Here is a 25,221-nt window from a genome sequence, read left to right on the forward strand (position 1 = left end):
TCTTGGCCCTCACAGAGCTTGCAGTCTCATCATCATTTCATACATGTACAATAGTTTTTATATGCTTTTATTTCCAGATTTAATAGACAGCTTCAAAAATATTTATTTTTTCCATGTTTCACACTCAAATAATTTTAAATCACAAAAATGAGACAATATGTGCAAATTTAAAAAAGAATATAGGAGAAAAAAATGAAGACTTTGCTGAAACAATCTAACTGTATTACAAATATGGGACATAACCTCACTGAAGTGGGTGAGAAGAAAGGAGGTACTGATCTAAGCAACTTCAGACTGACGATATACAAAAAGACAAAAAGAAATTGACACAAACACTATAGTTGTTAAAGTTGTTTCTCACAGGGATAAGGGTTAACTTCTGAAACCACTGTATATACATATGAGATTGACAAGTAAGTAAGTGGATGGTGGACAGCTTTTCATCCTGGAGCAGGAGGTTAGAGATAAGCAAGAGGGACAGGTTAGAATAGACCATGCTGTACTGGATTAGAGTTTGAGACATCAATATTAACTCTCGTTTAATTTATGATAGATACTGATGGTCAGATACAGAATATAGACATGTAGATATAAGTGGGTTCTATGTATATACATTTCCCAGCTCTATCTGTTGAAATGGTCTGGAAGTGATAACACCACAATAGCAATGAGCTTATCCATGCCCAGAACTTGGTTTCCAGTACTGCTCTTCAATATAAAGAACCAGGATTTCTTGGAGAAATGGAAGATTTCAGTAGGACTGGGATAAGAAATGTACAAAATAAACCTGGAGCATTTTGTAGTTTCTCAAAGTAGGGAAGTACTAAAAAAACAAAATGAAAGGGTATGTCAAAGGGACACAGGGACCAACTGAAATACCTCCCAATGGCCAAAGCTGAAAAAAAGTGAGAAACAAAATAAGTAAACTATTGCATTATACGCCAGAGCATAAAATAAATATCTATAAGTCCATACTGATATAAATAATTGATTTAACTTTTAAAATGAGGGATAATAGACAAGTTTTTCACAGGAGAATTCCACATAATTATGTAGATAATTCCCCCACCAAGATGGTAGGGTGTAAATTTGGGCTACATGTAGTGACTTTCTTCCAAAGAATACAGGATGAAAAAGGGGGAGGATTGGGTGAGTAACTGCTTTTAAGTGTAGAAACCTGGAAAGTGTTACTTCAGCTAGATGATGAAGGTTAAACTCATCAGTGATAAATCATGTTGAGAGCATGTACCTTTGACATGATGTCTTCAGAATGGCATTTCACTTTCTGTGGCCTTCTCCCAGAAAAATAATAAATAAATAAATAACTCCAGTCTATCCACAAGCAAAAAGCATCAGACAAACCCATCCTGAGGAAAACTCTAGAAAGTACTCAACCAGTACTCCTTAAATCTAAAAGTCTTCAGAAGCAAGGATTGTCTGAGAAACTGTCATAGCCCAGAGAAACCTCAAGGATGCATAATGATTAAATGTAATGAAGTAGCTTGAACGAGATGCTAGAGCAGAAAAACAACATTAGGGAAAACTAATGAAATCTTAATAAAGTTTGGAGGTTAGTTAATAATAATGTATCAGTATTGGTTCATTAATTGTAACAAATGCACCATAACATTACGATGTTAACAACTGGAGAAACAGGATGCAGAGTATACAGGAACTCTGTATTATCTTTGCAATTTTTCTGTAAACCTAAAACTATTACAAAATAAACATTTATTTAAATACATAAAAATCACACAAGCATAACTACATTATTTTTAAAGTAGCTTCTCAGATTCCACAGCATAGCTGTCTTTTTTTTTTTTAGGACTTAAAGCTTAATAAACCTAACATGCATGGAACAAACAAAAAATAACAGTAATTTTTTGTGGTTAATGGCATAATGATTATGGTTAAAACTGAAGGCTTCAGTTCCATTAACCATAATTTTTGTACACAATTAGGTCTTTGTGTGTGCATGCACTTGTTCATTTTAGTGTGGTACAAAATTGGGAACGTAAGATTCTCCATGGTGTTTCTTAGACATAAGAAAGTGTTGGTTGGACTGGATCCTTCCTAAGCTTGGTTGCATCCCAATGATTCTCTATATTGATCCTGAGAGCTTTGAAGTCATCTTGTGATTTTATATGTTCTGTCCTCTCGCTAAGGAATCCTTATCTATTGGGTAGCTGAGATTCCAGAACTTAAAATGGAAACAAACATTCTCTGTTTAATAAACAGGAAAATGGGTGATGGATACAATACATAATTATACCAAACAGTGAGTGTTTTAGTCCTGGTTTTACCACTTCTGAACTACATATACACTGGTGGGGGGGGAAAAAAAAGCCTTTCTAAAACAAAAATAATCAATTCTATTGAGCTGTGGCATACCCCATGAACTCTCAAATCTCTTTGATATATGACATTATCATTACGTTAGCAAGGATATTCTGTACCATCACGTTTTCAGAAATTGGAGTACTGATTCTGTAAGAGGAAATGAGGCTTTAAATAAAGGAATATTTTATTTGGGATTATCCAGAACAAAATGCTAATAGAATACGGAGAGAAATTTCTCAAAACATTTTAAATTAATAAGGCTAATATTATACAGTAAGAGCACATAAAATGCCAGAAATAGAGAAGAAAGAAGGCTTATATGCAAATATTAATCTTACCACTTCAGATGGTGATGTTTTCTCAGACTCATAATAATTTATGCATTTTTTCTTGTAAAATTATTCTTTCTGAGACTAATTACTTGACTAAGTTCTGTAAATGACATATAAAAGTCCTGTGTTTCTAAAATAATCAAGACAGTTTCATACAGAAAGATTTAAACCTCATAATTTAAAAAATGTAACTGCCCTTAATGTTTCTACCTAAGCTAATTACCTCCAACAGAGATTAGCGCTGGCTTTCTCCTCTCAGGGGAAGTAGGTGATGATTACGCATTAAGTCTGGACAACTGCAATAGTTTCTTCATTGCCCTTCCTACTTTTTGCTAATTATTTCCCAAAGCTATTTATTTGTTATTTTCCCATTAACATTTTCAGTGTCATGCTCCACGAGAAACTTTTCTATAATTAGTGCATAAATCAGACAGGATCACTCACCTGGTCCTTGTGCCTCTCTCCCTTTTTTAGTTATTAAATTTAAAAAGTGAAATGAAATTTCTTCTTTCTCAAAGCCAAGTTGAAGGCTGTATGAGCTTTACAAAATTGTAGCAGTTTGGAAAAAAGTATCCAACATATATTCCTATTCTACAAACTTGGAGAAAATATAGAAATCTTCCCTTAGTTTTCTACCAAAGAAAAATTGCACTGAACAGAATTAATCAGGCAAGAAAAGACTCTATTCAAGACAATTTCCACAGGGGTTAAGACTATTGCAGTAAAGAAGACAGATTAAACTCCAGCTAAAGCAAAGCAGGGAAATTTTTAGTTGCTGGGCTGAGCTAGTGGAAAGTACTGGAGGACATTAGGAGTGAAGCTGGTCAATGTGTTTAGACCATCTGTGTATGCTAATTGGATGTATCTAAGGTAAGTTCTTACACTCCACAGAGCTTGGGAGATAGGAGTGCTATTTTTTTCTTTTTTCTTCTTTTTAGCTTTACTGAGGTATGATGGACAGATTATATATATATATAAGATGTGCAATTTCACATTTTGATAAATGTATACATTGTGAAATGATTCCCATAGTCAAGCTAATTAACATACCCATCATCTCGCATAACTGCCTTTTTTGTAGTGAGAACACTTGAGATCTGTTCTCTCAGCAAATTTCAAGACATTACATTACATTAATGACAATACATTATCATTAAGTGTAGCCACCATGCTGTATGTTAAGTCTCCAGAACGCATTCACTGTATAACTGAAAGGTTGTGTGTTTTGACCAATATCTTCCTTTTTCACCATATCCAGCCCCTAGTAACCACCATTCTACTCTCTGTTACTAGGAGTTGGACTTTTTTTAAGATTCTACATATAAGTCTGTTTATGCAGTATTTGTCTTTCTATGCCTGGCTTATTTCCCTTAACACAATGTTCTCCAAGCTCATCCTTGTTGTTGCAAATGAAAAGATATCCTTTTTAAAAAAAGATGGAATAATATTCCATTGTGTGTGTGCATATATATATGTATATATATGCACATACATATCCAAATAGCCATATATCTATACACTGTTTTCACACATGGGATTTTATATATACATATATATCACATTATTTAATCCATTCACCTGTTAGGCTGTTCTTTATCTTGGCTATGTGAATAATGGTGCAATGCACATGGGAGTGCAACCATTTTTTGGGGATATGATTTTATTACCTCTGGATATGTACCCAGAAATGGGATTGCTGAGTCAGATGATAGTTCTATTTTTTTTAATTTTTGAGGAATTTCCATACTGTTTTCCATAATGGAGCAATGTATTCTTGATGTTACATTTCAAAGAGTTGGCTTCCAGGTACTTGAGAAAGACATCTCTGGATTGTACAACTGGCAAGAGATGAGAAGAAGCTTAACATCTCAAAAAGGCAAAGAAATAATTGGATTTGCAATTGCAAGTTTCCCAAGGTAAAAGCTCTGAGAAAAGATAAATTAGGGGCCTATAGTCAGAAAAAAAAAAAAAAATCTATCTAAAGTTTAGTCAACCTGAAGGGAATATCAGTTCCTCTTTATTTCTATCCTTTCCTATATTTTGGTATGGGGAAAGATGAAAAAATCCCATAGAAAGTATATTTCTTACAAGTATAAAAAAAATGGAGTCAGTTTTCATTTTCCTGAAGGTAGAGTACTTGATTATAGGAGTGGTTGGGAGACAGGGCTTGAGCTATAGCCAGAGAATCCCTTGAACTACTTATTTTTAAAAAATGATTTGCAAATTACAAATTACACTTTAGACCTACTGAATCTGTAATTCAGAGGGAAGTGACTGTTACGTTATATTTTTAAAACGCTGCTCTTGTGTTCTGAAGCATCATAATGATGACAGCAATTGCACTATCAATTTTGAACATCTTTCTGTAAAAAAGTAAACAGTTGAGAAGATGTTTGTTGTTATTTTTTCCAAAGTGAATGCAAAATGTAGTAGGAAAATCTATGAAATAAGAGTAAGGAGGTTTAAGCTTCAGAGGGCTGGCATATCTTGCCTTTCTTTTCATAAATAGACATGTACTTAAGGATACATGGTAATATCTTTATTTTTCAGCAATTATAGTTAAGGAACTACTGTCACAGATGACCACATTTGTGAATGCTATCAATGTAAATGTAAGTCAATTAAAGTACAAAGAAGTATATACAGCACAAAGAAGTATATACAGTACCATTTCATTAATAACATTTCACAAGCAAACAAAACTAATTTATGCTAGTTACCTTCGGGGATTGATAACTGAAAGTGGGCAGGGTAGAGGCTTTTGAGGTTCTTTGTAATTGTCTATATTTTTACCTTGGTGGTGATTACATAATGTGATTACATTGTAAAATTTCCCTGAGTTGCTATAAGCTTTAGTATAAGCTTAATATGTGTGTACTTTATATGAGTAAGTTATCAATGAATTAGAACATACACACACACACACACGTAAGCTTTAGAGGTTCTTTTCTCAGAGCTCTTTCAAGATCATGCTTGTGTAACTGTGAAGACAACAGATACTTATATGCTTCCAGCTGTAGCACCATTCGGTTCTGCCACAAAATTTGAATGGAGACTGCATTTTTTTCTGGACAGTTCTGAACCAATGACTGAGCATGCTGGAGCTGCTAGGGCCTGGCCATTTCTGCCCAATACAGAAGTCCTATAATGAATAATCTTTATTCCGAAGCTCTCCTCTTGGCTACCCAAAACCTTGTCAAATCTGTATTGCAGTCTGAAGGTCTCCCTGGAAAATTCCACTTCATGCCCCCTTTGTTTTCCCAGCTGTCACATTTGCATTGTGGTCTGAAGACTTTCCTTGATCAACCCAGCTTCCTTCTCTTTCCTCTTTCACAGGTATTTCCTTCAGCTGCCCTACCTACCCAATGAAAATTTTGCATTCCCAACTGGTTCTCAATATTTGCTTCCCAAAGAACCCTAACTGATACAATATATATCCAGCGGAAGCTCACAGTGCAATAGTTCATTTTTCTAATTATTATCAATTATGTATTCATTCATCCAATCAGTTAATAAATATGTATTGAGCTATTACTACATTCTAGGCATTGCTATGTTTTCTAGAATATAGCAAGAAAGAAAAGGAAGAAAGAAAGAAAGAAAGGCAGGAGGCAGGAAAGTAGGAAGGTAGGAAGGAAGAAAAGGAAGAAGGGGAAAAAAAGAATAAAAGATGAAATCAAAGATTAGTAGGGATTTTTGGCCTGAATATCAGTGTGTTATTTACTAAAATGGAGAAGAATGAAATAGCAAAATTGGGCACAAGAAAAAAAAACAAAATTTCTTTCTAAATTAGACATGTTGATTTTTAGGTAGCTATTGACCACTAGAGTAGAAGGCAGTTGAATATGCAGTGTGAAGGCCAAGTGAGAGAAATGAGATCAGTGCTGGAGCAGGAATTCTAAGTATCATCAGCATGTATTATTTAAACATGTGACGTTGACTTGTTAGATCTAAAAATAGTCAAAGTCTCTAATTGTGTGTTTTTTAACCCATACCATAATAGTTTCTATAAGAAAAAGTTTGACATCATATTTATGGTTGGTTATGGTTTTTTTGTTAAATCATATTACCATGATTCTTTTGATACAAATGCAGGATTCTAACTTTCATGTTAGTTCATAACCTTCAGACTCCAACTACCATTGAAGGACCTCTAATTTCTTTAAAACAAATATAGCAAACTATTTCTTAGAGTTCCTATGGGTCATATATGCACTCAAAAAGTATGTTGGAGCCAGGTGTGGTGTAATGTGCCTGTAATTCCAGCTACTTAGGAGGCTGAGGATGGAGAATGGCTGGAGCCCAGGAGTGCAAGACCAGCCTGAGTACTATTGAAATATTTCTGTCACTAAAGAAAACAAGAAGTACACTGGAATATTTTGTGATCTTTGCAATATTCTGTTTCTACTTTAGGTTCTCTTCCATTGCATGATTTTCTTTATTCCCGAATAAAGCATATTATGTTCTGTGAAGTAATCCAGTTCTTACTGTGTCTGCTATCCTTGTAATGACATCTGCCATTGCTATCTGACATCACGGTGCCATGTGATTGGCAAGGCACTTCAAGAAGGGGGAAAAGAGAGTCATAATGTTTTTCTTTCTAAAGGCAAAGCCATGCAAACTTCTATATTAATGCAAAAAGTCTGTTTTTCAAATACTGGATAATTGATAGTCTTTTGCTCTGACCATTCGAATGGAATTCTGACAAAGTCTAATTTAAGAGGCAAGAATATTGCTTTTATAATTCTGAATGCAAAAACATAATATGCCTTCTGAAAAAATCATTTAGGAGATTTATAAATATTTATTCATTGAATTTTAATCTGAAACAAGAAATAAAATGACAATGGATAGAAAAATAGTGTAGATTAATTAAAAATCAAATAATGTTATATACTGATTAATGTTTTATGTGTCAATTACTATGCTTTCTGTAGTTTGCCTCATTTAGTCTTCTCAGTGACTAAAAGATAAGTATTATTATCCTCATTCACACATGAGATAACTGGAAATCATGATGGATATTATTCAGGATTCAAATCCATATTTTTTTACTCAAAGAGCCCCTCTTTCAATAATACGCACCATTCTACTAGAAAATTCAGATATTGGTGTTTAAATATAGAAAAATATAGCAAAGTCTATATTATTCACAACATAATGAGCTAAAATATGCTATTCTAACTCAATGTGTTAGAAATAATAAGAAGGAATATTAACTTGAACGTTTACCTGACATCACACAGTAGGAGAAATCTACACCGTACTGGAGAGTATCAGGAAATTAATAAAATAGGCAAACTAACCAAGAACAAAAGAGAAGACACAAATTGCCAATATTATATATAGTAAGAGAAGTGACACGGCTCCAGAATCGATAGATAGCTAAAGGAAAATAAGCAATATTATTAACAACTTAATGCGAATAAATTATATAGCATTTATAAAGTGGGAAAAATTATTTGAAACACACAATCTATTAAAGTTCACCTAAAAAGAAAAAGATAGCAAGAAAAGTTCTATATCTATTCAAGAAATTGAATTTTAGCTAAAAACCTCCCTACAAAGAAAACTCCAGGCCCATATAGCTTCACTGATTAATTCTATCATATATTGCAGTGAAAAGAAATAGTAATTGTCTAATACTTCTCAAAACTCAATAAGAAACAATATCAACAGTTCTTTTTTTAAATGTACAAAGTATTTGAACAGAGCCCTCATTGACAGAAGATAAATGGATGACAATCGGATAAAATGCTGTTCAACCTCATAGTCATTAGGGAAATGCAAAATAAAATTAGATGCCATTATACAACCAATATAATGGCAGATCACACCAAGTCTTAGAGAGAATGAGAAACAACTAGAACTTGTATAATTGTTGGTGAGAATGAAAAATAGTATTAATATAATTAGGTTTTTAAAAGTTTGGCAGGACTAGGTGCAGTGGTTCAAGCCTATAATCCCAGCACTTTGGGAGGCCAAGGTGGGGCAGATCACTTGAGCTCAGATCCAGACCAGCTTTGGTAACATGGCAAAACCCTATCTCTACCAAAAATTCAGAAATTAGTTGGGCATTGTGGTACACACCTGTAGTTCCAGCTACTCAGAAGGCTGAGAGGATGGCTTGAGCCTGGGAGTTGGAGGTTGCAGTGAGCCACAATCAAGTCCCTGTACTCTAGTCTGGGCAACAGAGCCAGACCTTGTCTCCAAAAGAAAAGAATAAAAGTTTGGCACCTTTTTTCCACCTAGCATACGATGATCATACCACCCATAGGTATTTACCCATGAGAAATGAAAACATACACCCATATAAACATATTACCTGAAAGTTTACAGCAGATTAATTTGTAATAGCCAAAAAATAGAGATAATCCAAATGTCCATCAACAGGTGAATTGAAAAGGTAATTATGATACATTCATAGAATGGAATCTTATTTAGCATTAAAAATAAATGAACTCTTGATACATGCAGCAAGGATAAATCCCAAAAAAATGTACTGAAGGAAAGAGCAAGATTAAAATGTGAGCATATGGTATAACATTTATATACAACTCTAGAAAATGTAAATTACTCTAGAGTGACACAAAGCAGTTCAATGGTTGTCTACAGCTGAGGGTAGGGGGTACCTGAGGGGAATTACACAAGGGAAGGAGACAATTTTAAGGGGGCAGAAGGTTGTGTTCATTTTCTTGATTCTGGTGATGGTTGCTGACTTAGCAACATGTCAAAACTTGTCCAATTGTATATTTTAAATATGTACAGTTTATGGTATATACATTATATCTGGATAGGATCATTTATATAAAATTCATTTGAAGGAAAACCAGATAGTGTTTAAGACAAATTAGAAAAGACTATAACTTGAAACAATGGCTACCTATAGAAAGATGAACGATAAAAAGTAAAAATAATATCTATCCTTCCATATATTAATGAAAAGACTGACATAAGTTTTGTTTCTAGAAATTTAAATGAAGAAAATGATAAAACTCTTGGAGAAGCTTTATTTCTGGAAGGGGAAGGACTAGAGTCTACTATAATGAGATAGTTTATCTTTACACCATATATGTAAAAATGCACTACATATACATACTATACACCACAACATTTATCATATCAGTGATCCTCTATACCTGCTGTACTACTCTGACTCCTTTTCCTGTTTAAAAAATGGTTTCCACTTAACATCTGGCTGGCTTTAATTGGTTCCAGGAGTGCTGAAAATGCAGATAGAATAGCACCTGCTGTGTTCCTTTGGAAACTAGTATATAATAATACCTAATACAATGCCTACACGTTACTTTATTCTCATGGATTCAACATAGTACTTGGCATGTAGCAAATGTAAGTTTTTCTTTTTGTAACTTTGTGAAAAAAATTTTTGAATACTTACAATCTACATACAGTTGGTTGAATCCACTGATATGGAACTGATGGATACAGAAAGCCAACTACAGTTGAGAAAGAAATGAAAGATTGCTTTAGAAGTCTATGAATGGCATACACATCAGTGAGTAGGACTAGAAGACAAATAAAGAGCAAACATATATGCACCTAGTGGATCAAAAGTAGATTGTGTTTTGTTTGCACTGTGCCCTCATACTCTGGCAAGTCGTACGTAAGATTTGTGCTTGGTGAACTAAAAAGAAACTGCATGAATTTCCCACTGCTGCTGTAACAAAATTACCACAAACTCAGTGGCTTAAAATAACACGTGTATTTTCTTACATTTTTGGAGGTCAGAAGTACAAAGCATCACAATCAAGCTGGTGACAAAACTGTGTTCCTGCTGCAGGTGCTAGAGAAGAATCCATTTATTTCACGTGTTTTCCAGCTTCCAGAGTAAGCCCCCATTTCTAGGCTCATGGCTACATCACTCAGCCTCCGCTTCTGTCATCACATCACCTGCTCCCTCTTGTAAGAACTCTGCTGATTACGTTGGGCCTATCTAGATGATCCAGGATAATCTCCCTATTGCAGGAGCCTTAATTTAATCACATCTGTACAGTTTCCTTTGCCACACAGGGTAACATGTTCTGGGGATTAGGGCTTGAATCTCTTTTTTTTTTAGACAAAGTCTTGCTCTGTTGCCCAGGCTGGAGTACAGTAGCATGATCTCGGCTCCCTGCAACCTCACCTCCTAGGTTCAAGTGATTCTCTTGCCTCAGCATCCCAGGTAGCTGGGATTATAGGCGTGCCTCACCATGCCCAGCTGATTTTTGTACTTTTAGTAGAGATGGGGTTTCACTATATTGGTCAGGCTGGTCTCAAACTCCTGACCTCAAAGGATCTGCCTGCCTCAGCCTCCCAAAGTGGTGGGATTACAGGCATGAGCCACCGAGCCTGGTAGGGCTTAAATATATTTGGGGAGGTCATTAATTTGCCTACTACAGGAGCCATCTGTTTCTCAATTATAACACTGTATTTCTCCCATCTGTTTCTCAATAAGGAGAATACATGACTTCATGTGAAGAAGATAAGTACATTTTGTATTAAATCATAAAATAAAGGACTACCTTTTATTTCACTTTCAGAATGATGAAATGTCTTGAGCAACTAATCACAAGTCCATTAGAATGGAGGTGGTGAATAGTGGTTGATTAAGCACTGCACTTGAAGTCAGATGACATGGACTCAACTCCTATCTCTATGAGAATTCCTTAACATTGTGCCTGGGAAACGCTAAATAATCAATGAGTATCTGTCGCATGAGATTGAAGGGCAGTATAAAAACCAGCCAGTTTGAGTTCTTAAAAAGGGTGAACACAGTGGGTAGAAAAAGAGATAATGCAAAGTCACAATTTATCTTGTGGCTTTATTAAGACACTGTGTTTCCTAAATTGAGCTCTTCCCCAGTTTATATATTTTCCCAATTATTATTAACTATAATGAGACATTAAGACATAAAATATGAAAATTAGTCTTGTTTTATTATTCAGCATCTGATGAACCATGCAAGTTACAGAAAATATTTTTAGAAGTAATTTTCTGTGTATATCAGATAACAGAATAAGATGTGGATCTTAAAGCAAAGCGAGCCGATTTGGAAGGACAATTAAAAGAGATTAACCAATTTATATCATGGACATTTTTCAAACAGAAACATACAAATAGGTTGTCCATATGCTCTTAGATTGGTGTTTGGAGAAAAAGATGAAGAAGTAGGTTGAGGATTACTACTCAGGGTAAACTAAATGTGTACAATACAATGTAAGGAATCAAGACAGTGTCAGTATTGATCTACCATGATCAGCATTGCCACCCTCCTTCCCTGACCTCATCCTGACCTGTTCTTGTAAACTACTGCTTTCAGAGATTATTATGGTAGCCTCTTGTAGCTGTTTTTGCCAGTGGCCCAATAGACATTCGAATTTGCATTTTTTTTGAATTACCTGTAAGTGCTTGTACAGGTAGATAGGTCAGCACTGCATTTTCATCATCATTGAGGTCAGCTAAAGGTAGGTTTCCTGATAAGGCTACTATAGTAGCTCACATATATTATATTTACAATAACTCCTTAAGAATATTGTACAAAGCCTCGGGTTTTCTTCTTTAATATTGAAAAATGCAAATTGTCACATTATCAGGGTCTGTTCCCTCTACATTTTGCAGCACCTGAGGCAAGGTCCATGTCCTTGGGTGTATTTTTTTGGGGGTGGGGTAGGGAGGCTCTCTGATTTTTTCCCAGGTCTGTGTATGTGTGTGTGTGCACATATTCGGGTATAGGGGTGCATGCCAGTCAGTTGAGGGGGGACTGGGAAGGATTCCAGGGTTTTACAATATAAAGTCCCTTAATATCTTCAAGTAGTGTCTGATTTCAGCAATCTTGACAGGATCCTCAGCCATGCTCATGTCTACCTGCACCACCAGAGCACAGAGGTAAGTCTAAAAATGAGTTTCCAGGAACAGACCAAGTCTCAATTCTCTGGAACAAATATTCAAGCTTATGTCTATTATATTGGGCAAGTATACATGCATTTATTCTAAATATATTTTAACTGTCAGCTGCCTAATATGTCAATGGTTAAGATTTTATCATGCTCAAAATGAAAAAGTAAACATAGGTTATACAACTGACTATTTCTATTTAAATTTTGAATTTATTCATTAATTCTGTTCAGGTGAGAGGTCAAGCCTGGAAGGGGGAAACTTGTTAGTGCAAGAGACAGTCAGAAAGCAGGAGGGATTAAGGTAAATACTTTTATCTTCCTCTCCTCCTGCCCTTTGATATTTAAATTTCCTCTTAGTACATCCCATTGGACAAACCCCGCTGCAAGTCAGAGGGCAAAGGAGTCTGGGTATTGTAAACCATAGAGGGCAGCCTTCCAGAAAGCCTGAGGAGGACAGGCAAGGATGGATAAGGATCAATAGGATATGGATAAGGATCAACCAGGAAATAAGGAAAAGTTCCTTGTCTTCCCTTTCCCTCAGGTTGTTCCCTAAAAGCAACTACTTGAAACTCTTTAGCTTATTCTTTAGATATTTACTTTCACATCTCTACTAAGCTCACTTATATTACTAATTCCTGGTTTTTTAATACTAGACATTTTCTACTGATGTCCCAATTTCGACCCCAAATCTCATATCATACCAACACACACCAAATACATTTTTTTTTTTACCTTCTCAATATTTTATATGATAAGTTTGGTTATATCAGTTTTCTGTGTTTGTATTACCAAAATTACACATATGCTATGCACAACTAAACATATTTTGCACCATGACTAGTTTTCCTTTCTTGCACAAATTTTTTGGCTGTTGTTCCCTAGGTCTATTAGTATCCATGTTGGTTTTTTTTTTTTTTTTTTTTTTTTTCCATTTGTTCAGTATACTAAATATTACTTGTTACTTCCAACACTGGCTTTCCAATAATTATCTAAATTTGCTTTTAAGCCACGCAAATGCAGTAGGTATTGCGTCAATGTCTTCTTTTTGGAATCATCGCTCCCAGAGGTTCTGACATATTCCGGTTTTGTCTGGTTGCTCTGTGAGATAGGTGCATATTTGCTTCCCTGGGATATCCCTTCACCTTATCCATAATGTTTGTTTGTATCCCCTGTTTGGTGTAGCTTATATTTCTCTTTTTATTATGTCGATGCAAATGTTATTGCAGTTTTGCCATTACTTTCAACGGCAAAAAAAGCAATTACTTTTGTAGCAACCTAATAATTTACTTCCTTGTTATGGCAGAATATAGAAGGAATGCATAAAAAGTTAAATTTCTGAGGATATATATATATATATATATATATATGTATGTATGTCATCTTTCTATTGTCATTCTTGCCTAATATTAGCTTAGTATAGTACTCGAGGTTGGAAATGTTTTTAACCTCAGATTTTTGAAACCATGTCTCCACTGTCTTCAAGCTGTCAGTGCTTCTATTAAAAGCACCCAGTCATCTGGGCACCTAACCATTTTTGTGGACCTGTTTTTCCTCTGACTTATAGCTTCTTTTGTCCTCAATATTTGGAAGTTTTACAAACATATGCCTTGGCAGTTGTAAAAAATTAACCATTTGTATTTTTCCATATCATCTCACCCAAAGTTAAGTGCTGGCTAAGTTATGCTAGAGGTTCTTGGGAAAGTACTTCAGTGACTGTCAGTCATTATCTTTCTATAGCTACACCTGAGAGAAGGTTCACATATGTCATATTTCCATTAGTTAGCTTCAGACACTGAGAGCTACTATACAGGTAAGATTGGCTAAAAATATATGCAATTACTGACTATATACTGTTCATGCAATGTTTTTCTCAGCCCCCCAAATCATTGTCACTACACTGTATTTTTTAAAAACAGCTTCACTAGAAACATTTCTTAATGTTAAGAATTGGGAAGTCTGTTAGTCATTGAGACTGATTTGCCAAAATCCATGCAATTATAATATGGTAGAGTTGAGATTCCACACATACATTAAAATTGTGTGATCCTTAACCATTTGGAGCATGGAGGTGATGGTAGCTACCAATGATTTCTCAGGACTTGTGAATTATTTGAATCTTTGGTGTCATAAATTTCTCATGTGTTTTAGTGTTTTTATTACATTTTCTCAGCTTTTAACATCAGTTGATGTGGTTTTCACATATAATTATAATTGAAGCAAAATTATACATTTGGGTAAATGAATGTATTTACCAGCACATTCTTTAGATATCAATATATGACCTTCAAAGTGAATTCATTTTGATGTTTTTCTCCTGAATGAGCTGTATTTTTGCTATAAGACTACCTCTCAAAGAAGCACCGAACTACCTGCGTTGGGTTTCAGCTCCATAATTAATGATGTCTGTTTTTTGGTAACAAAGGAGAATAAGAAATGTTTATGCAATAGTTATCTAATGGCAGAGAGCAGATGATTACTTAACCTAAGGCTAAAAATTATCATTTTATTGTCTGCAGGTGTTCAAAGAGTGTCTCTATGGTTGAGAATTCCTACTGAATATTGTCGTCTTATGATGCACGATGGACATAGGATTTGCTTTAAAGATTTGTCTTCTTCCCCTGAGATGGGAGTAGAGTGATCAGAAAGGGAATGCATAAAATGAAAATAAATCTGTTCTAAATTCACAAAAAACTCATTATATTCAGATTATTCAGAGTGTTTATGAATGTGTGTGTGTTTGTATGTGTATATATATTTCTTTGTGAGAAAATACAGATGAGTCATCGACAGACTTTTGACCGGGTAGTTTAAAATGGAATGGTCTGATGCTTGTGTTAAAAACTATTGAATGTGCCTAGTTGCCTGAGCTGAAAATTCAAACTCTGTTGCAAATATCCTTTGGTCAAGCTTAGCATTCCCTAAAATAAACTCAACATATTTTTACACCTTACTATTAAGAATAAACTATAATGATTTTTTTTAAAAAAATTAAATACTGTACTTAAATGAAAAAGAATACAAGAGGGGCAACATGTGAGGACAATATATTTTTCTGAATTCAACACATACTAGGTAATAACATAAAATAGAAATTTAAAATGATTTTGATATAGGGAAACTCTTGTAATGACTACATAAAACCTTGTAGCCATTTTTAAAAGCAACAAAGAAGATGATCAAGTGGCTAATCTGATGTCAGACATTTCAAAGTTACTGTTAATCTTGAAGGAAGAAGAGATAGACTTAAAGGAACAGAGAACACTAACTTCATGCTTAGGTCTAGAAATATGATATTAAATATTATTCTTATTGACTCAGCATCTTGGTTAAAGATCTCAAAAGTCCGCAGCAATACAGCTGATTCAAGTAACCCCATATTCTAAAGCAAGTTGCTAGACCATGTGTACAAGTTATCTGTAAGACTGAGAAACAGGTTGCACTAGCATGAGCCCATCATCTACTCTCCGGGAGACCTTTGCTTCATGAGCTGAGTATTCTGTCCCCTACTTCCTTGGTGAGGGGAAGAAGTGGATGCCTCCTCTTCATTAAGTCAAATGAAACATCTTCAGAAAGAACTTAGAGGGAGCTTAGCATTAGTTTTTAGACTTTGAATATTATAAGAACAGGTATCTGCCTCCTACCTATTAGAATTTAAATGTGAGATGGCTTGGTAATAGCTGGCCCTACAGGCATCAGAGAAGGGAGAATTTTTCTGTACCTCAAGGCACAATGACCAAGAGGTTTGGTTTTCCCAGGGCTAAGGGAGTTTCCAGGAGATGGGACTCTCAGCTATGAAAATGGGTAAGTCTCCTGGGCAAACAGGGCTACTAATGGATGAGCCTAGTCTAAGACTTTAGAGGGTGCCAGAATATATGGAAATTTCCTGTGGCCAGACATGGCTCTTATCCAAGAACCAAAATTAAGTAGTCTTGAGAAAGCTTCATTCAAGAGGCCTACCTGGAAATGTGAAATGACCCAGAAGATGCAAACATTTAAGAAAAACAAGGGGGGTAAACCAGGGTTGTACATGGCCAGTCAGATGTAGAATTTCTCAGGTTGAAAATAACATAATTGAGAGATACCCAGGAATCGTCTCCTGAGAACCCACCAAAGCTCCAACAGGAGAAAGAGTGGGAGTTTTGTCACCTGATGGACAGAATGCAACATGCTAAATTATACATGCACAGACAAGTAACAGCTTTTCTTTCCCTTATCACTTCTTTCTTTCACTAGGACCCTGGAAGGGCTCCAAACAGCAGGTGGTGACATGCAGTGACAGAGTTGGTGCAATAATTAGGAAGAAGCCAACTATAGCTCCCTTTCATCTACAGTTTGTAGTCACAAACCAGGAAAGAAGGGAAGTTTCACATTTATGTGATCATTAAACTACAATGGACATTGTACTACCTAAAAGTAACTGAGAATCACCAGGAAAATCTATGGGTCCTGTGATTTTTACCAAGACACAGGCAAGAACAACTTGAGAGAATGGGCTTGAAGGGGCAGTATGAGAAAGAATAAAGTCACATTTAATAATTAGAGTCTCAAGTCACATTAAATAAATAGAATGTATTTAACCTCATCAAGACCTTGAGGTACAGAAAGTGAAAAATCATAAATCTCGACTTGAAGAGTGTGAAGGGAAAGTACACTCATTTGTGGGGCAGGAGGTTTTCAAAACATAGAGAACGCTCACGGCAGAGTTGGAGGATGTAGGAGAGTTTTAGGGTGAGAAAACTGAAGTTTGAGATGACACAGGCGAAGGGTTTTAATAAGGTAGGAAAGAATAAGAGTCCACGTACAGATGGATCCTCTGGAAGTCTTGGAAATACTGCGCTGCCTAAGGTAAATATCCATGTGAACCCTGATGTGATCAATGCAGTTAGAATCCCAGAGAATGGTGGGCCATTCAGGACGGTCTTCTCTATTTAGCTGGAAGTTAGAGGTACAGGGACTGTATCTAGGGATCAGCTTATCAAATGACCTCATCAGACGTCCATATTCCAATGCATTTCTTAGTTTGGTTATGTGGAATCTGATGCCTCAGGAGAATCTGTCCTATGAAACCTACTTAATTCTACTTTGAATTAAGGAAAACTAAGGAAATTCTGAGGCAGAAGAATCAGCACTTGGAGTGAAGCTGCTTGAGTTCTCACCTGTAACTAGATTAACTGTTGTGCTTTTTATCAGATGAGCATGTCATTGGTTCCAAATAAGTTCACTGCGTACAACAGCCCTGCAGGATGGTGCCTGATGGAGAGGGTAAGCGGAGTCTGAAATGCAGCCTGTAATATGCTTGTCAAGCTACATGCCCATTATGTTGCAGTTGCCAGAAGCAATGGTTTTTTTCTCATTCATACAAAAGTGCTTTATGGGGTACTGAACAGGACTGAAAGCAGAAATTTAAGTCGCCTTACAAACAAGGGCAAGAACCCAAGCCTTAACACTGAGGCCAAATGGAAGATTTTCTCTCCATCAATTCATACCCCTGTTGAATTATATTCATTGGAATTAATACATGCTTTGGAATTTTAGCTTAAATTTGGATTACTCTTTCTTAAAATGTCTTCAAAAACATTACAAAATGATACAATATTAACAAAAAAGTAATTCGTATGCAAAAGGTTGCCTTTGATAGAAAATTTAATTAAAGGTAGTAGACAACAGGAAGTCTTTTAGATTAGTTGTAGAAAATGTCACAGCCAGCAGAAGTGGATGTGATTGATTTCTGCACTGAGTACTATCAGTTAATGTGGCACAGCTATCTATGTAAAGTTGCTGAGTGATTTTTAGTAGAAACCCTTTATAATCCATCCGATGAAAGTAGTTAGGGAAGAAATTTAGGAATAAATAAAATCTAAGTAGTACTTAAAAAGAAATATTATTTCACATACCTCAGTATTTTATAGGATACCTCAAAAGGGCTAACGTGTCTGAGAGGATGAACTTGGGTTAAAAAGATCAAACAGTTACTCTGCTACTGGGCAGCACCCGAAGACTGTGCATCTGGAATGAGAAGAAAGCTGTAATTAATTCTTCAGTTCAACTAAACTTTTTTTTTTTCGAAACTAACTTCTTGATATACTGTACCTTCCTCATTCATGTTTTATTTAATATTTTAGACCAATCACAAATAAAGTAAGTTCTAGTTTTCTTCAGGTTTTACCATCATAGATATTACATAGTGTGTTATACATCCTTTAAATATACTTTAAGATCACCAGCACTACAAAATGGGTTTCGACTCATAGCTGCTTTAGGAAGATATGAGGGAAGGGTGTGTACGATTTCCCATTTTCCAGAAAAGAAATATATATATAACAGTTCCAAATATAATACAATTGCCAAACTACATGAAAGCAGCTATTAGTTAAAAAAATTAATAAAAGGGCAAAAAATTTAAAAAGACAGAATGTAAGAAAAGTAACTTTAGGCTAGGCACGGTGGCTCACTCCTATAATCCTAGCACTTTGGGTGGCCGAGGCGGGCAGATTATCAGGAATTCGAGACCAGCCTGGCCAACATGGTGAAACCCTGTCTCTACTAAAATACAAAAATTAGCTGGGTGTGGTGGTGCATGCCTGTAATCCCAGCTACTCTGGAGGCTGAGACAGGGGAATCGCTTGAACCCGGGAGGTGGAGGCTGTAGTGAGCTGAGATAGCGCTACTGCACTCCAGCCTGGGCAACAGAGTGAGACTCCGTCGAAAGGAAAGGGAAGGGAAGGGGAAGGGGAAGGGGAAGGGAACGAAGTAATTTTAGTGCAGGAAGACACTGGATGAGAGGAAATAACCATTTACCCACCTTTTGTAGTGAACGAAGTTCAATATTAATGACATTGGGATTTGTGTCATTTCCCTCCTCCTTCAATATTTGTGTCAAATTTTAACTATGATTTGATCCCTGTGGTTAGTTGTTTATAAACTTTCTAAACATCTCTCTTAGGTATGATTGCCAGATTTTCTGCTAATTTTGACAATTTGGTGATTTATATATTTTTGAAAAATCATCCCACTGAAACTTTAAAATACATCAATAAATATTTTTATCAGTGATTACACCTTTTATTTTATATCCTTATTTCTTCCCCAATCTCCTGGTGTCTAAAAATAGACCATCTGTATGCACATATTAAAATAAGTGTAATTTTGTTTTGTCATCTGTAATGTAACGTTCAACCACAAACAACATTTGTTCATCTGTAATGCACCATTCAAAATGTCCCTCAAATCCATTTTCCCTGAAAAAAAGCATAAAGACTTCCATGGGAGTCTGCTGTGATAAAGGAATGGAAGCTCCTTGCTCATAACCCCAATACACATTAAACAGACTGAGAGAAAAATGTATTCTTTCTGCTCCCAGAATTCTAAAACTATCAGAATCACAGAACTAAAAGAATACTTTGACATATTCCTATATTCACCAACTTATTTCCCAGTTTATGCCAACTTACGAATGACAGTTTTTCAATTCTTCATGTGGGGCTATACTCGGATGTGACCCTCAATGACTCATATTACAAGAAAGACATTTATGCTTAAACAAAAAACTCTTTAATTGTGCTTTGAATCTGGTTTCTATACTGCAACATGGATGGGAATATTTGTAAAAATGTCTACATTGCTTTAAAATATGCATAAAACTTCTTTTAAGTTTCAGGAAGCACTCTTGCTGGCTTAGTCCCAGGAAGCATTCTTGCTGGTTCCCATCTTTGAGGGGAATCTTGAAGATAATTAATTGGTGCAAAATATGAAAGTAAAGTGACTTTGTGAGACAGTCTATGAAGCCAATTCAAAAAAGGTGAGCACAAAAAAGACAAAAACAGAGCTGAACAGTTACTGTAAATTAAATGTGTGATGTGTGTTTCTTACATTTCTCTACTGTCTTTTATGCACATACTAAAAATGTAAAATATATACAAACTTTAGGTATACATACATAAGAAAAAACATTGCATGTTTGCCCCTTTTCAGATTCTCTTCTTTATTGAAATGTGAAAGGAGGTTTCTGAAGAAAGTCCTAAAATATTGCAAAAGAATATTCTTTTGGCATAGAATGTGTCATCTCTGGACAATTCTAATCCCAACTTGATAATCATGAGTAACTCGTGAAAATATACAATATGTGGTTTGTATCTGTGCCCCACAGCCCAGTGTGTGAGCAGACTCCCTTAAGAAAAAATTTCCAAAGGCAACAAAAATACATTTTCCTTTATTCTGAGATGTTTGTTTTGAGGATAATCAGAGTATATATTAACTTAGTAGAGATAATGCTAATAATGTTTGTAGGATAGTAACAATGCCTTATGTATTTTAAGGGTTTCTAGATACTAGTTCCTTATGCCTGTTTCTCTTTCTGCCACATCCATCCATATGTCACAATCTCATATGAAATCATTTTTTCATTCTCACACTTCAAAATCAAATTTATTCTGTGTGATAATTTTATTTCCTTATCCTTACTATATTTATAGTTGTATAATATTAATATACTTATATTTCATTTATGAAACTTTAAAACATAAATGAGAGACTTCTCTATCTGGGTAGGATAGGGCAATTTGTGGCAGAACAATGTTGATATAAAAACCAGAAAAGTTCATAAATATTTGTTTTAAAAATATGTTTAAAGGAATCAGGGGGCTTCAGAAACAACAATAACTACAGGCACTAAAATTTTAGAGTAGATAGAACCTCTCATAGGTGAGGTGATCATCTGTGACTGCTTTTCTTCTGAAGTCGCAAGTCCTGGGTAAGTGAGAATCTGGGCCTATGGGACAGGGCAACTTGTGGGGAGCAGGATGCCAGCACAGTCCTTGGCAGCTAGAAGGAGCAGTAGGAAAATGAAGGAAGGAAGGATTGAGACTTGAGGGGCTTCAGTGGTTGGTGTTCTTTTCAAGACATTTGTCTGTCCACATTTGAAGTGGTATGAAATGGAAAGCCAAGAAATTGACGTGAAAGCATGTGGTGAACATATCAGAATATTTCTTACAGAATTCCTGTGTTATAAACAAAGAGGTACCAGTAAGAGGGGACAAACAACACAGATTGGATTGAACGTTGTTTAGGGAGAGCTAAGTTGACACTCCGTAGTCAAACTTTCTCCTGGGAGTACTTGGTAAAGATAAAAATCAAGGAAGAGTTGCTGCTGAACTCTAGGGCCAAGAGTGAAGTGTACGTGGCCAGAGCCTTACTCAAACCACAGCCCAGTGTAGACACAACTCAGCCCTGAGGAGATGAAGGTAATGAGCCTCCCTATGCCCCTCTGTATCTGCCAAGTTGTGGAATGGGTGAATCATCTCTTCGGTGGAAGCTAAAATTATAAAGTCTCTCTACAATTCTTACCGACTGTGTCAAGCAGTCAATAAACAATTACCAAGCATTCCAAGAAACAGGACCATCATATAACAGAAACCAGAAAAAGAAAAAGATGTCAAATAGATCCAGAGTTGATCAAAATACTGAAGTTAGTAGATAAGGTATTTAAAATTGGTATTTTACGATTGATTAACATGATTAAAATTTTAATACAATTATGGGGGCGATAGGACAAATTGATGAAAAAAATAGAGGCTTTCACCAGAGAAGTAAACTTGTAAGAATCAATAGGAAGTTTTAGAAATATATAGTGCATTTCAAGTTAAGTCACATATGAGTTCAATAGATGATTAGAAATTAGGTATGAAAGAAGACAAAATTAGTAAACTGAAAAACAGATTAATAGAAAATGTCAAAATTGAAGTACAATGTGAGTAAAGGATGAAAAATGCTGAAAAACGCAGAAAGGATGTATAGAATCCAGTCAAAAATTCTAACACACATGCAATGGGAGTACCACATGGAGAGGAGCAAGACAAGGGGACAAAAGCAATCAGTGGAAAAATAATGGCTAGAAATTTTCTTAAATGGTTGAAATAAATCAACCATTTATTTGAAGAAGCTCTAGAAATCCCAAATCAAATAAATATAAAGATAGCCCACCAAGGTAAGTCATAGTTAAATTGATTTTTTTAAAAATGAGGAGGCCAGGTATGGTGGCTCATGCCTGTAATCCCAGCACTTTGGGAGGCCAAGACGGGTGGATCACGAGGTCAGGAGAGCGAGACCAACCTGGCTAACACCGTGAAACCCTGTCTCTACTAAAAATACAAAGAAAATTAGCCGGGCATAGTGGCGCGCACCTGTAGTCCCAGCTACTAGGGGAATCAGGAGAATGGCGTGAACCTGGGAGGTGGAGCTTGCAGTGAGCCGAGATTGCGCCACTGCACTCCAACCTGGGCGGCCCAGGGAGACTCTGTCTCAAAAAAAAAAAAAAAAAAAAAAAACAAACAAACCACGAGACTGAAATGATTTCAAACACCAAATATCAAAGACGGAAAGCAAATAATACTATGAAAGCGCTGAAGGAGAATAACTGCCAATCTATAATTCATTGTCTACCAAAAGTATGCTCCATACATGAAAACAAAAATATATATCTCAACCAAACGTAAACTTATTGCCAGCATATAATCATGAAGACAATCTTGTAAGGACTTTTTTCAGACTGAAGAAAAATGATTTCAGTCACAAACAGTATTGCAGAATGGAATGAAGAATACTGGAAAAGACAAATATGTTGGCACATATAGATAAATATAAAATAACGTAAAAGTTAAAACATTTTGGAATTAATATGCATGACAAAAATAAGTCTGGAAGGGATAAATGAAGTTATTCTAACGTCTGAACATGAGTGGGGAAGTTGTAAAAGTAATTGTTTTAATTAGACTGTGTAACTCAAGAATACGTGTTTTAATCTCATCAGTAACTTCTGAAAGTACAGTTAAAGAGTGTTTGTGTGTATGTGTGTGTGTATGGTGTGTGCATGTGTGTGTATTCAGCAAGGTCATATAATAACATTATGTAAGAGGTCTATATATCAGAGGTTAAACAGAAAGATTTTATTAATACAAAAGCTACAAAAGGAAAGGGAAGTGCCATAAAACATGCAGGTTAATTGAAACAAATTATAGAATGGTAGTTTTTAACCAAAATACATTTTTAAGTAGAATAAATGTAAATGAACTGTCTCAATTAAAGGAGCAAGACTGTTTGATTACATATAGAGAAAAAAAATAAAAGGCTGCTTACAAAATGGATCCAGAGCCAATTTTATGTCTTATTCTTTCTATGGCTCTCAATTCCATGAGCCCACCCTGATTTTCAACTCTGCTGAAGATGTTCTCAGTTCCCCACTACCTCAATGCAGTAATGCTGCTGTTCTCTGTTACCGGAAATAGTAAAGATGGGGAGTGCTCTAATATTTTTTGTAAGCAGGAACTTGCAATTCTTACCTCTCACAGTCGCTGCCTTTTGGGAGTAACCTTTCCTGCAGTTTATTCCAGCTTTAGTCACTTATCAGTCAGTGTCCTTAAATAGTTTTACAGTAAATATTTTGTTATATTTTATAACTGTTGTTTCCAGGAAGGGTTTCCTGGCTGAGACATGACAATATCATTATTGTGTAGTTTTTAAATAATAGTTTTTAAAAAGCAACTTTTTTATAGTGGGAACTGCTACTATGAAGAAAAAGAAACATAATAATAATAAAAAATAAATAAAAACAACTTTTTCAGGCAAAACCCAATTTATATTCTGATTTTATAATTCTCTGTAAATCTTAGTGAACATTTCTTTTTATTCAAACTCCATTATTGTTTCTTCTGTAAATATTCAACTAATATTCTTTGTTACTTTTTAGATATTTCACTTATTTATTTCTAAACCATATAAAATATTTAGGATTTACCATACTTGTTTTGTATTTTATCCTTTATCATGTTTATTTCATCTTTATTTTGATAAGAATAAATTGTGTATTTTTAGTTAGCTTTCATCAAGATATTTTTGTCATATTTCCTCCACACAATATCTGAATGTTATATTTATAAGCTATTAATCAATTCAGCCATGGCATAATTTCACTTTATATGCATTTTTCCTAAGGAATTGTTTTATATTTTAACATTTAAACAATTATATTAGTAATAGTAAGTTAGACTTAACACTGTTTTCCTGGTTTGTTTTATCACTTCCATTTGTTAAATAAGCATTTCCTATTTGTATTGAAATTTTTTTGAGAATTTTTGGTTGACTAGAGTACTTCTTTAAGTAATACATTTTCAACAAAGTACATATGTAGAAAGGCTGTTGGATATCTGATAATTTTCCATTCAATTTCAACACGAATTAGATGCTTACCTAGATATGAATTTTTATGTTCACTATATCTTTCCCTCAGAAATCCTAGGAGCGTATTCATTTCTTTTACTTTAAGTTTACAAAGAAAAACTTGGTTTTTGCTTATGTGTTTGGATATCAATGCTTTTCTTGCCAAATACTTTCAAGAAATGTTTTAAAATTTTTTCTTGACCCCACTATATATACACCTGCTATGTACCCATAAACATTTAAAATAAAAATATAAATAAATAAATAAAATTTACATTAAAAATAAAAATATTTTCTTGAAAAGCAAATAATTTACCTTGTTATGTTCAGATATCTGTGCAATATATTTATAATATTTGGTGATCTCTTTTACAGATACCACCTCCTGATAAAAATTAAAAGCAACAAAATACCTTCCTAATAATCTCTGACATATAGAGTTG

The 25,221-nt window shown here is 35.0% G+C and overlaps 2 long non-coding RNA genes across 6 annotated transcripts in view; one reads left to right on the forward strand and one right to left on the reverse strand.

Moving 5' to 3' along the window:
• The window catches only part of LOC103879183, a 259,760-nt gene that overhangs the window by 109,369 nt on the left and 125,170 nt on the right, over positions 1 to 25,221 (reverse strand). For all 5 annotated transcript variants that reach the window (XR_004178665.1, XR_004178668.1, XR_004178667.1 and 2 more), the window contains exon 3: positions 18,463 to 18,574. This is a non-coding gene — a long non-coding RNA (uncharacterized LOC103879183). The remainder of the gene's footprint in view (positions 1 to 18,462; positions 18,575 to 25,221) is intronic.
• On the forward strand, positions 1,970 to 16,130 carry LOC110741676. The gene is made up of 5 exons (XR_002518316.2): positions 1,970 to 2,278; positions 4,479 to 4,588; positions 10,417 to 10,520; positions 12,512 to 12,869; positions 15,085 to 16,130. It is a non-coding gene; the product is annotated as an uncharacterized LOC110741676 (long non-coding RNA).

The sequence above is a fragment of the Papio anubis genome, chromosome 15, assembly GCF_008728515.1.
Source record: "Papio anubis isolate 15944 chromosome 15, Panubis1.0, whole genome shotgun sequence".
NCBI lineage: Eukaryota > Metazoa > Chordata > Mammalia > Primates > Cercopithecidae > Papio > Papio anubis.